The 13,106-nt window shown below is 41.9% G+C and overlaps 1 protein-coding gene across 4 annotated transcripts in view; it reads left to right on the top strand.

Annotated features, from left to right (window-relative positions):
* LOC137348172 (thyroid hormone receptor alpha) overlaps nt 1-13,106 on the top strand; it is a 320,012-nt gene that overhangs the window by 86,430 nt on the left and 220,476 nt on the right. For all 4 annotated transcript variants that reach the window (XM_068013470.1, XM_068013471.1, XM_068013472.1 and 1 more), the window contains one exon: nt 10,930-10,988. The gene's annotated coding sequence lies outside the window, so the exon portion shown is untranslated. The remainder of the gene's footprint in view (nt 1-10,929; nt 10,989-13,106) is intronic.

Raw genomic sequence — 13,106 nt, 5'->3', positions numbered from 1 at the left:
AAACACAAACAGTTTCAATGTGAATAGTTTCAGTTCAAGCTGTCTGTTGGAAAAGACAGTTCACTGTATTTGAAATAGGAAATGCTGGAAAAAATACAGCAGGTCCATCAGCTTCTGAAAGGGAAAAGGCAGGTTAACATTTCGGGTGGGACCCTTTGATGGAACCTGCATGGGCAAGTTCAAGAAACCTTTTTATAAGACTCATATGTTTCTATAGAAGCATTTTAGATATTAAATATGCTAAAGGAATTCACAAAGTTTTTTTTTACTTCTAATCAAATTTTACATTCCAAGGAGCCCTTGTATTTCCATCTGATCTTTGCTTTTGCATACACTCATATCAACTCTCTTTATCTGTATTCTACAATGAGAGAAGCCAGTTATGTAAAAGTTGTTCCTGTGCCAAAATGTAATCTAGGAGAGCGCTCATGTTGTATGATGTTTGTTGTGGCATCAGTTGACTTAAGAATTGTAGTGTAAACTAACTGGCTCAGTAATTGCAAACTTGCGTAAACTTTAAAGAAAGATTTCCCAACAAAAGGTCTACTAATGAGGAATGGCTGCAATAAATGAGAAGGTATTACCTATAGAACTTTTATCAACCAAGGTCTCTCCGATTGTTTCACCAATTCTATAATTCTCAGTCCTGCAAAGAGCTCATCTACTTCCTCCCAAACATCCTTCCCCAACCAGATAATTGGTTGCTTGTGTGCACCTCAGTCCTTCCACTATCTGCATCATTTCTTATGCTCTATTGTTTCCTATATGACACAGCTTCTGATGATAAGATATCCATCTGGTAATCACTGCCCTAAAATATATGTTTTTTATATACATGCATGTGGGGATGTGTTTTCAAATGCAATAGTTTATGTTGTAATAAAACAGGAGCGTTAACTTTACAATGGGACAGACTTAGCGTGTTCAGTATTTTACTGCCTGCTAGATTGTGTCCTGTGTTGAAAATGTAATCTTCTAGTTTAGGTATAACACTATTCCTCTGTGAGATGATTGTGAAAGCAGGCCACTTGAGTTTTCAATCTATTTGATTGTTCTTGGCTACAGCTCTTCCTGCATATCGGACCTTTAACTTGTCAGTGCTGCATGAACCCTGAGCACTGTTATTGGCCCAAGAAGAATATTTTATCTGATAATCTCTCCAGATTTCTGTTGTTCTGTACTCTGTGTTACATTTTAAGGTCTTTTTTTCACTTTAGTCTCCTTGGGCCATGTGAAAGCAGGCAAATGGTGGGACCTGCTCACGACATTCACCAGTGCTGCTTTGTACCACACACTAAGCAATGTGTGTAAAGTCAGGCCATCCAAATGTAATCTGGTTTTGTAGCTAAATTCTCTGCTTATCACTGATGAAACTAACTGCATCTCTCTGGTAAACTGGAACACATTTATCCTTTTTTATATAGCTGAAGATACTATTCAGGGTGGGAATGAACCCAATAAAATTGCATGGCATTTTCTTTGCAATTACATAGCATTTAATCAACAGAACAATGTTTTTGAATTGTTATGGCACTTTCTGATGCAAATTAATTCATCGCAGCACAAACTATGTCAGATTATTAGGTGTCGTCAACATGCATTGATTTTGTAACAATGGCAATACAATTTTAATAGCATAATTATTGTACTGTTGATAATGTAAGATATTTGCTTTAAATTGGAGATACAGATTAGAACGGGCAGAGAGGAACAGCTGGGAAGAGTAGGTGATTTCTGCCTAGAGGGTCCTTACAGTGTTGATAGTGTGAATCAGAAAATAGTCAGGTGTTGTATTTATATCATGCTTTTCACATCCTCAGGAATTCCCAAACTACATTACAAACAATGGATTACTTTCGAAGTGTAAGTCATTGTTTTGATGTAGGAAAATGTGATGACCAATTTAAAGGCAGCAAGGTCCCATAATGAACAAATGAATGAGTAATCAGATGATCTATCTTTGATGACGTTGGTTGAGGATGGAATTTTGGCCAGATCACCAGGAGAACTCTTGGCTCTGATCTTGCCATGGGACCTTTTGTGCTCACCTGAGAATAGCAGCCCAGACTTCAATGTAAAGTTTCATTCAAAATATGGCACCTCCAACTATCTAGCACTCCCTTGGGGCTGCACTGAAGTGATGACCACGATTACGTGCTCAAGCAGAGGGTAGGTGATGGCATAGTGGGAATGTCTCTGGACTAGTATGCCAGAGTCCAGGCTTAATGCTCTGGGACATGGGTTTGAATCCCACCATGGCAAATGGTGAAACTTGAATTCAGTTAATAAATCTGGAATGATGACCATGAATCGATTGTTGTAAAAACCCAACTGGTTCACTAATGTCCTTTAGGGAAGGAAATCTGTCATCCTTACCAGGTCTGGCCTACATGTGACTCCAGATACAAAGTAATATGGTTGTCTTTTAAAATGCTCTCTGAAAGCCACTCAATTCAAGGGTAATTAGGGATGGGCAGTAAATGCTGGCTAAGTTAGAGATGCCCACATCCTACAAATAAATCAAAAAAAGTGGACTGTGAGGACTGAACCCACAACCTTCTGACTCAGAGGGGACAGTACTACCAAATAAGCCAAGCTGAAAAGAATATAAGTCTAATCTAGGTTCAACATGCGAGCCTTGGGAAAAGGAACAAACGAGTCAATGGTAAAAATGGATTTAGAGAGGCATGCCAAAGGAAGAGAAATGGATCAAAACAGCCATGTGTAACTTTTAGGGCAGCAATATTACTTGGAAATAACCTGATAAATAGGCTTTGACATGAGGTTCATCACCGTGTCGAATGCTTGAAAAACACTTTCTTAAAATCCGGACAACTCCTTTAAAAATATTGTTGTATCTTATTTCCCTGTCCAGTCAAATTGACGTCAAATGGATTTTGCACATGGACAGGAACGATCTGTGACAACCTGACATTTTTAGGCAGGTATCAGATTGGAATGCTTTTATGCACTGGTCTGTGTGGTGCTTTAACTGTCACTCATTGAAATGCAGATGTGGGGCTGAATTTTCAAATTCGGATCGGGAGCCCGACGCCCGGATAATTTCCGAGTCCTGACCCCGCGTCCTGTCTGCGTCACTCACGCGATGCTATTTTTCTATGTTAATGCCCTGTTTGGGCAGGACGCGAGCTCAATGCACAATTAGTGGCACCGAGCATCTCCAGGGGGCAGGAGCTGCCTGCAGAGCGTGAGCATCAAAGGCAGACAGCTGCCATGATGGGGCCTGCCGCTTACTTGCTGGAGAGAGCAGGCAGCTCGTTAGAGGGCTGGCAGCATAAAAAAGGAAGACATTGTTGAAAGATACAAATCTACGGTAATGCACGATAAATGCACAAAGTTTCCCTTCGCCCACTCTAATGTGCACCAGACTATTCGGGTTTGCCAGAATCCAAATTGAAAATTCCAGTCCTGATCCCCCCCCCCCGGCTCCTTAACGAGGTCCTCTCGGAGCTTGTTGGGCTTTAATTGGAGGTAAGTGAATTCTCTGCTCCCACCATCACTTTAAAAATTGGAGTCTGTCCCAGAGGCACCGGGATCCAGAGACACCCTCCAGGACCACGATTTTCAAATCACTTCTGCACCTGGTCCTGACCCCGCTGGAATTCATAGATGCTAAAAATGCAGTTGGAAAAGACAGAGGGCAATTAATTTGTGGGGAAAGGCAATCTGGATCGCACATCTTTGGATTGAATCCCTTAGGGTTGGGAAAGAATCTGTTCTACTCGCAAATTAGATACTTTGCATTTGAACACAAAAGGAGTCTGGAAGCTTTTACTTATGTGGTTCAAATCACACGGTAATTATTAGGTTTACTCTGACCTCACTATCAATTTTGTTGGCATGTCCAATTGGCACCAGATTGAACACAGCAACAGTGTGAGGGAAAATGAAATGAGTGAGTTCCATGTGATGATTCAATAGGAATCATTTCTGTAGTTGGTAATTGGCCCAAGAACAGTATTCTAACCCAGACTTGTGGTTCAGGACACCAAGGCCCTCTCCTGGAACCATCCACCTCCAGTGACGTTTCAGGCTCTTGTATGATAGCCAGCTTGGGCATCCTGCATTATTGCCATGGATGAGTCAGGGACAGCACATCTGAATCCAAGAACAATGTTTACCATTCCCACCCTGCTGTGGGAAATCGTATTAATTCTGTTGCACCGTTTCAAACACTTGATTTGAAAGACAGTGGACCACGTATTACTGACTTAAACTATGTCTTTCTCTCCACTTGAAAAGTCACCTGCCTTTATTTGGCCGTCTGTGTTAGTCTTACACATGAGTTTACCTTTGGAGTGAATATTGACAGCTCATGAGTTGGAGTCATGGCGGGACTCGTGGTTTTAATTTACTCATAAATGTCAGCAAACAGAGTCTCCCAAGTACAGCAGGATTATTTCTCCAGCAAATTGTGTGTCAGCTGTGGCTCAGTTGGTAGCATTCTTGCCTCTGAGTCACATGGTTCTGGGTTTAAGTCCCACTCCAGAATTTCGGTACAAAATCAAGGCTGACACTCCAGGGCAGTACTGAAGGAGCGCTGCATTGTTGGAGGTACTGTCTTTCGGATGAACTGTTAGACTGAGGCACACCCCCCACCGTCACTGCCCCATATTCATATATTTATGAATCAGGCTCCCACCAAATTCCAGGGAGGAGGGGTCTCATCCACTGCCAAAACTGTTAACATGGCAGATCCATGGAGAGTGGAGCCTCACCATTTTAACTGCTCCCTCTCTGATTGGAAGGAGTTAGAATTGCCCCATTACTGTGTAAACTGTGAAGGGCTGGGTGGTCTTGAGCAGAATTTAGACTTCTTCCTGACAGAATGAGGTAAAAACTGCTAATCTATGGTGAGTTACTGTATGATATGCTGTTAACCAATAATATGGCCTAGCGGTTAATTCAATGCAGGGCGTCAGCAATTGTTCACAGCAATTACATAGAAACATAGAAAATAGGAGCAGGAGTAGGCCATTCGGCCCTTCGAGCCTGCTCTGCCATTCACTACGATCATGGCTGATCATCCAACTCAGTAACCTGTTCCCGCTTTCGCCCCACATCCTTTGATCCCTTTAAACCCAAGAGCTATACCAAACTCCTTCTTGAAAGCATACAATTTTTCGGCTTCAACTGCTTTCTGTGGTAGTGAATTCCACAGGCTCACCACTCTCTGGGTGAAGAAATTTCCCCTCATCTCAGTCCTGAAAGGTTTACCCCGTATCCTTAGACTATGACCCCTGGTTCTGGACTCCCCCACCATCGGGAACATCCTTCCTGCATCTACCCTGTCAAGTCCTGTTAGAATTTTATAGGTTTCTATGAGATCCCCCCCTCACTCTTCTGAACTCCAGCGAATATAATCCTAACCGACTCAATCTCTCCTCATATGTCAGTCCCAACATCCCAGGAATCAGAAGGTAAACCTTCGCTGCACTCCCTCTATAGCAAGAACATCTTTCCTCAGATAAGGAGACCAAAACTGCAAACAATTTTCCAGGTGTGGCCTCATTACGTCTGCTATTTGGCAAAGCCTTAATTTTGAAATGATTGAGTCCCATACTTAATATTCTCCAGTCTATCATTTTCCAGTTTAGTTGTATCCGTTCTGGCTCCAGCTCTGAGTCAGGTCCCAGTTAGGCACAAAACCGAGGTTCTTTCTTTAAGCCCCAAAGAATAAATTCACACCTTAAATGTTTATAATATAATATAATGTGATTCATGAATTTTCATGCTGCATAAAATTTCTCTATTTGAAATGAGTTTAATTTGCGTGCTGCCTCAATGATTGGATGTCAAAAATCATGGGAGTTGCCAGTGTACTCACCACATGGAATGATCATAGTCCCAACTGAGTTAAATTACACATCCGCCTACTTGATCTTAAATGGCTGTGAAACATCAAAATATGAATTGGTGTTACTTTAAATTGTTACTCCATGGTCTAATCTGATGGCTGAGTGGGTAAATGTGACTGTAGCGTTGTACTGAGCCATAGAAAGTAGGAAGCTCCTAGATATCATCTTGGGTTCAGTGCTAGTGTATTTGCCTCTGCATTAAAAGGTTGTTGGTTTACGAACATAATCTAGGATGACACTTCACTGCTGTACTGTTAGAGGTGCTGTCTTTTAGATGAGACACCAAACTGATGCCCTGTCTGCCCCCTCAAGTAGATGTGAAAGATGTCGTTATTTCAAGAAGAGCAGGGGAGTTCGCCGCAGTGTTGTATTCCCATTGTTGTTTGTGAGACCTTGCTGTGCAAAAATTAGCTGATCCATTTCCTTAATTTGCAACAGTGACTACAGTTTAAAAATACTTCATTGGCTGTGAAGTGCTTTGGAATATCCTAAGGATGTGAACGCCACTATATAAATGGGAATGCGTTCTTTCTTTTTGATCATTGTCCTTTTGGCCTGGGCTGAGTTAACTAATTCCAGCAATGGTGGTGATGAAGCAGTACAATTGGCCACTAGGGTAGGAAACAAATCAACCCAGATTCCTGCTTCCTATTGCAGTCTATATATATATGTCAGGTTGGGACAGGATTGGGCCCTGCTGTGATGTACTCCCACTTGCAGGATAGTCTGCCAACACTAAAAGTTGGATTTTCCTCACTGGCAGATTTACCAGCAGAAACTGTCGGCACTATAGCGGCAGTTTTCCTCAGTGCATGCTCACTGTGTATTCATACCGACCACCAGGCACTATCACTGTTCTCTATAGGAAGCTTTCTTCCTTCCACTGGAGGTTGGGGCAGACTTCAGCCCGGCACCCCAACCCCTCCCCCTTCCGGACCCCCACCCCTGGATCCCAAACCATTTTCTTTATTGGCAGTCATTATCTCTGCAGGGCAAGAGCTGTCAATGCTATGTTTTTGCCACAGACCGGATACATGCAGAACAATTTAGGGCAAATTTCCGTGAATGAGGGAATAGCACAATGATCTCTAACAGAGTGCCTTAGTAGTTGCGAAGGGGAGCTACAAGTCAGCAGGTGTCTGAATTGAGGTTGTTGCCAAAAGTGGGGGATCACAATGGGAGGACTCATTTGGCAGTGCACTTGGATCTTACTCAGTGAAGGTCTCCCTTGTGAGCTGTGCTTGCAGCTGTCTGGCAGCTGGGACAACTCAGTTGCTGCTTGGAGAGGGAGGTGCAGCCATCTGAAGCACTGTATGTAGTAGCCTGGCCTAAACCTGCAGACAGTGATGCTGGGGTGACAGTGATGCTGAGGTACCAGTGATGCTGGGATACCAGTGAGCAGAGATCAGGGGCTGCCCACGGTGCCTGTTCAGCCAGCACGATCCTTCTGAGCCTCGTTCTCTTTGTCAAAGCAGGGGAAGACTGGAAGACCTTAGGGAGATCCCATTGCTTCTGTAGGCCCAGTCTGTAAGAAAAATACTTAGAAAATGAAAAAGAGGAAATACTCATAGAGGTTTAAAAAAAAAAGTAATGAAAGTTCTTTACAGTTCTTTACACAGAGGGTGGTCAGTGCCTGGAACTTGCTGCCGGGGGAGGTGGTGGAAGCAGGTACGATAGCGACGTTTAAGAGGCATCTTGACAAATACGTGAATAGGATGGGAATAGAGGGATACGGTCCCCAGAAGTGCAGAAGGTTTTAGTTTAGGCAGGCATCAAGATCGGCGCAGGCTTGGAGGGCTGAATGGCCTGTTCCTGTGCTGTACTGTTCTTTGTTGAAACTTCAGGGACAAAACTTGAAAAGGTTGTTCAAATAAGTTAACTATATATATATAAAAATTAAAACATAAAATACTGAGGACTTCAAAGATCAAAGATCAAAGAACAGTACAGCACAGGAACAGCTGGAGGTTTCTCCCCGATCCTTTGTGAGCTTTCAACAGTGGAGCAGCTCTGGCCTGTGGTAAACAGGACCGAATGCCAGCTTGATGCAAGTATTGAATATCACCAGTGAACCTGGGCAGTAAGGGAGGTTAGTGGGGCCCTGCCTAAAGCCCCAACCACTTGTTGCCATTTATATGTGGCAGGGCCAGGATGCACTGGCTGAAGATGTCTACCCCAGTTGAGAAGAAAGAAAGTCTTATGATACATTTCTAGGTTGGATATCTACTGTTAGCTTAATTTTCCTCTGTTGGCTAGGCTGTACAGGCCTGAAAATGGCTGGCTAAATGGAGGAAAATCCTTTATGTTCAATGGTGCCTGTGGAAACTTACCCCAGTATAAATCTGAGAAAGTAGAAGAGAAAATTTAAAAAAACCTCCGGGAGCTAAATTCCTTAGTAGCTCAAAACCTGATGGACAGTGACAGCTCATTGAAAAGAAGAGGCCCAAGGGCTGAGCAAAATTTGTTCTCAGAATAAATCAGGCAAACTGCGAGGCACCCTGACACAACTTGTGTGTCTGGGCAGTACCAAGTTCCCCTGCGACGAGGCCCAGTAAGTCTGGGGTGTGCTGAGGTAAGCTGGTGGCAATCAGGAAGGGGTGAAAAGGCCGGCCAACAGCGGCCCACAGTTGTTTTGTGAGGTCAGGAGAAGCAGAAGGTTTTGGGCTCTTTTCCAGCGGCCTCCAGCAGTCTTAGCTAAGCACCATTGTTTAGGCTGTTCAAGACTGAGAAATACAAGACAGAGCTATTGAAATAAGGCCTGTCCCCATTTCAGGCCATCACAAGGATCACCTGAAGAAAGGATGACCGATCTGGCGGTGGCCCATACAGATCAAGTGCAGGCATCTGCCCTTGTAAATTGGTTATCGTTGTACCTATTCTAGGCCCATGAAACAGGAGCCATCGTGTTAAATTTAGACCCCTCTGTCATCAGAATGTACAGGAAAGAAAATGAAATTTGGCTTGCTGAGTTCACCGCAGTATATTTAACAACAGACCAGCGACCTTGTAACTAGTCTACGGAATCAGTGACTACGTTGCAACACAGGAGAAACTTATTGTGCAGGGTTTCACGAGACATCTCCAGAACATACCTGAGACTGTATGATACAGTAGGTATTGTCAGGAATTGAGTTCAATAAACATCCAACAACAACTTGCATTGATGGAGGCTTCTTTATCATGAGGAACCATCTCCAGAGGCTTCAGGAATGTAATAAGACAAAAATTGACATCAAGCCAAAGAAGGAGATATTGCAAAAGCTGACTAAAAGCTTGATCAAAGAGATAGGTTTCAAGGAGCTTCTAAAAGGCAGAATACATACTTTATTTAAAAACTTGTTCGAACAAAATAAAGATATAAGCAACAAAACAAAAGGAAAATAAGCTTTTCTCATTACTTTCGCAAAACACAAGAGAAATGCAGCCTAGCAGTACAGAAGCTACTACTTTAAAATATTACTCTGCAAAGGCCTGCTAGCCAGAATGCGCTCGAGATGACACACCACTCTGCTCTGACTGTTTTCCACAGAACATTCAAATATATAGAACAATCTAATCAAACACAGGTCTTCCGTAAATTTTACAATTGTTCTACATTAGTTATATAGTTTGAATTTCCGCTTCACAATGCAAACCTTTCCTTTTTCTTTGAACAATTACACTCTGCAGATACATGTTCTGGTTTGTTTGATAGATAAATCAGCAATGTTTGCCTTGAAGCTCTAGTCTCTGAATTACAAGGTTGAGAAATATGAGCATTAAATCTAGCCTGACACTCTGGTGCATTCTGAGGGAGTGCTGCACAGTTGCAGGTGCTGTCTTTCCACTGAGACATTAAACCAAGGTCCTATCTGCCCTCCCAGGTGCAAGTGAAAAGATACCATGCGATCTGAAGAAGAGCATGATAGTTCTCCCTGGTGTCCCGACCAATAATTATACCTCAACTAATATTACTAAAAAAAAAAAATCATCTACTCATTATCACATTGCTGGGACCTTGCTGTGTGCAAATGGCAACCGTGTTTCCTACATTTCAACAGTGACTATACTTAAATAACACTTTATTGGGTGTAAAGTGCATTGGGACATTCTTGAGGTTGTAAAAGGTGCTATGTAAATGTAAGTCTTTCTTTCTTTGTGGAGTGAGTTTACTGCATTAATTTTGGGCCGTGAAAGAATATTGAAGTTTTGATGGGACACTGTCTTGAATTGTTACTGTATGTTCAACAAGTATATGTTGTATAAATAAAATCCACATTATGAATGGGACTGTCGTTAAAAAGAAGCTTTCTTTAACACATTAATATGAACAAACTTAAGAGGTTGTATTAAACTATACACTTTGAAAGTTCTCCACGGAGGACAAGTTCAAAGATTTTAAAAATCCTCCTATATTGTAATAATAAAAGCAAAATACTGTGGATGCTGGAAATCTGAAATAAAATCAGAAAATGCTGGAAATACACAGCAGGTCAGGCAGCATCTCTGGAGAGAGAAGCAGAGTTAACGTTTCAGGTCAGTGATCTTTCATCCGAACTGGCAAAGCTTAGAAATGTAATAGGTTTTAAGCAAGTGAAGCTCCGGAGGGAGAGAAGAGAACAAAAGGGAAGGTGTGTGATAGGGCAGAGGGCAGGAGAGATTAATTGATGAAGATGTCATGGGACCTATATTGTAAGTTACTTTTCATTCAGAAATTGGGTTGTCATGCACCATTGCACCAATTGAGAAATTGGACATCAGGCAGGTAACCTGTGCCCAGGATTCAGCCAATGTTGCTTATGAAGTGTCTAGGTCAGAATGGCATTGGGAGGCATATAAAGCCTCCTTCTTTCTTCAGAGATTCAGTTTGCTTGTTGTGCTAAAGAAACACAAAGAGATACGAAGGAGAATGTGTTTTTTTCTCCTTAGAGGGAAAGTGAGACATGTTCTATCTTCTGAATGAGAATTGCTCGTCACTAGGCAACGCATTTTGTGGAATCATAAATGTCTATGTGTGCAGGGACAGATCCATGTACAAATGTGGTTTTAAGTGACATTTTTTTTATTGCAGGAAGGTGCTTCAGAAAGGAGAAGGAAAACTTGGAATATCTGAAGGATTGCAGCCAGTAGGTACGTTTGTGTTTTGTACGCAGTCTGTTGTTTCTCTCCTGAAAAAGCATGGAATGAGAAAAGGCAATTCAGCAATCAAGCCTGCACTTTTCAAACACCGTTTCTAACCCATTCTATTATAGCTGCTCCTCTGCCCATATAGTCTAATGAGTAGAGGTCTGTAAAATTTCTCTTGTTCGCTTCCATTCCAGAAAAATGATGGATGAAGTAATATTTCAGAATTGTTGTGGTTTTAATGCAAAGACTTTAAAATGACTTCAGCTGATGTGCTGTGATTTGAAATTTCCAATATAAAGCTACTGTTACTTTTAAGAATGCCCTGGGATATTTGCATCCTGCCTTGGTGCTACATCAGTAATCCACAAGCTTTACTTAAATACATAACCAGAGAGAAGTTTTAAAATATGAACGGGGAATATATTGCCACTGCTTTCTGCCACCCTGAAAACTGGGGGTGAGAGTTTATCACACCCTACTCACCTTTGGAGTGGAGCAGCTCCTTTTTCCACTCCATTCTCGCCTATTTTGGATTTTGATATTGCTGATCGGATGGCACATCACTTACTGATCGATCTCCATGACATCAAAGGGACCCCATTTGCATTTTAACCCAGGCCTGAGCGGGAAAACTCCAGTCGATAATCTTGGTAACATTGAAAATATTTTAATTTCTAATTAAGTTGGCAGTGATGCTCTAGTTTGTGATACAAATATACAAAGAAGAAATTGATTTGAATATGTAAAGGAAATGGGCATTTGAAATAAAATTAAAATAAAGGGACTGCTCTACACTCTGTTCATGTCTTGTGTCATGGAGAGACAATGTGGTAGGGTACAGTTCCCTAATGTTAAAAATGTTAACAGCTGGGGGAAACATCTCTCCTGGCACGTTGCTTGAGGGTGACGAACAAAGTTTTATCAGATGGATGGTGTAAGTGAGTGCAATTATGACTTGATTTAATGTATGCAACCCCAAAGCTGCAGCTTGCTCTGAGATATTTAAAAGACTTTGTGAAACTTTCAACATTTAAGTTAATTAGGTTATTTTGGGAGGGGAGCACGATATAAGACAAATTGGCCCAGTTTTGCAGGGTGACGGGTCAAGATTCATAGTTCGCTACCTATCAAGGTTGAACACAGTAAAAGAGATGAGGTATCAGTGGTTAAATGACCCCAGGATTGGCTTTTAAACAAATCTTTTCTTGATGGCTAATTATAAAGTAGCTTTGTCTGCAGCCCGAGTGTCAGGTGCTTGCATTGCTTTTTGGCTGGAAAATGCTGATGGTCACAGAAGACCGCCACAACTTCCCCTCCGCTCCTTTCATACCCTCTTCTCCCCCCTCCCCCGCCCCTCAGCTCCTAAATGAAGACTCAAAAGAAACAAGGTTATTAAGGTAATATATTTCAAAGGCTTCCACATGAGTTGAATTAATTCTGAATGGCAGCGTTACTGAGCATTCTGATAATGCAAGGAGTGTATTAAGAAGGAAAATATTTATTAATTAGGAAAATAGTAGAGTGCATTTTAAGTTGGTGTCACTGGATACGGTACTTTATTGGTTCCTAGTTAATCAGATGGTTGTGCAAGAAGCCAGACTTAATTTATTTGTCCAAAATATTACCCTGTGTTATGGTCTGTAATGGATTTTGGATAATTCACATGTTTTTCTTAGAATTAGAGTGCCACCTGTTGCATCATGTGGCTTCTATTACAGCTTAAAGCTCCCCTACCTACTTTTTTGTGGAATTAAATGCAGCATTGCTTGCTGTGTGGTTTCTCTATTTATCAAAACACATTAGGCCTAATTGCTTTCAGTTAGCTTATTCCTTCTAAGAAAAGTGATACTGCGGCTAATCTTTGATGCCGCTGTGTCTCATATACTTAAGCATTCAAGGCATAGAATAGTGGGGATTTGGGCAGACATCAGTTGCATTCAAGTCCCTTCCATAGCATGCATTGCCTCTTGGGTGTGATGCATGACACAGCAAGCTCTGACCGGACAAAGCCAGGAGCTCGAATATTTTAATGCAATGGAATGGAAGGTGGTGTCCCTCACTACTTTCTGGCCTTCACACAGAATCAGCATTCACTCATAAAAATGCCCATTTGCAGTGAGT

Source organism: Heterodontus francisci, chromosome 33 (genome assembly GCF_036365525.1).
Source record: "Heterodontus francisci isolate sHetFra1 chromosome 33, sHetFra1.hap1, whole genome shotgun sequence".
NCBI classification, from domain to species: Eukaryota; Metazoa; Chordata; class Chondrichthyes; order Heterodontiformes; family Heterodontidae; genus Heterodontus; species Heterodontus francisci.
Note: the sequence above shows the minus strand (reverse complement) of the source record. Positions and strands in the feature narration are given on the sequence as shown.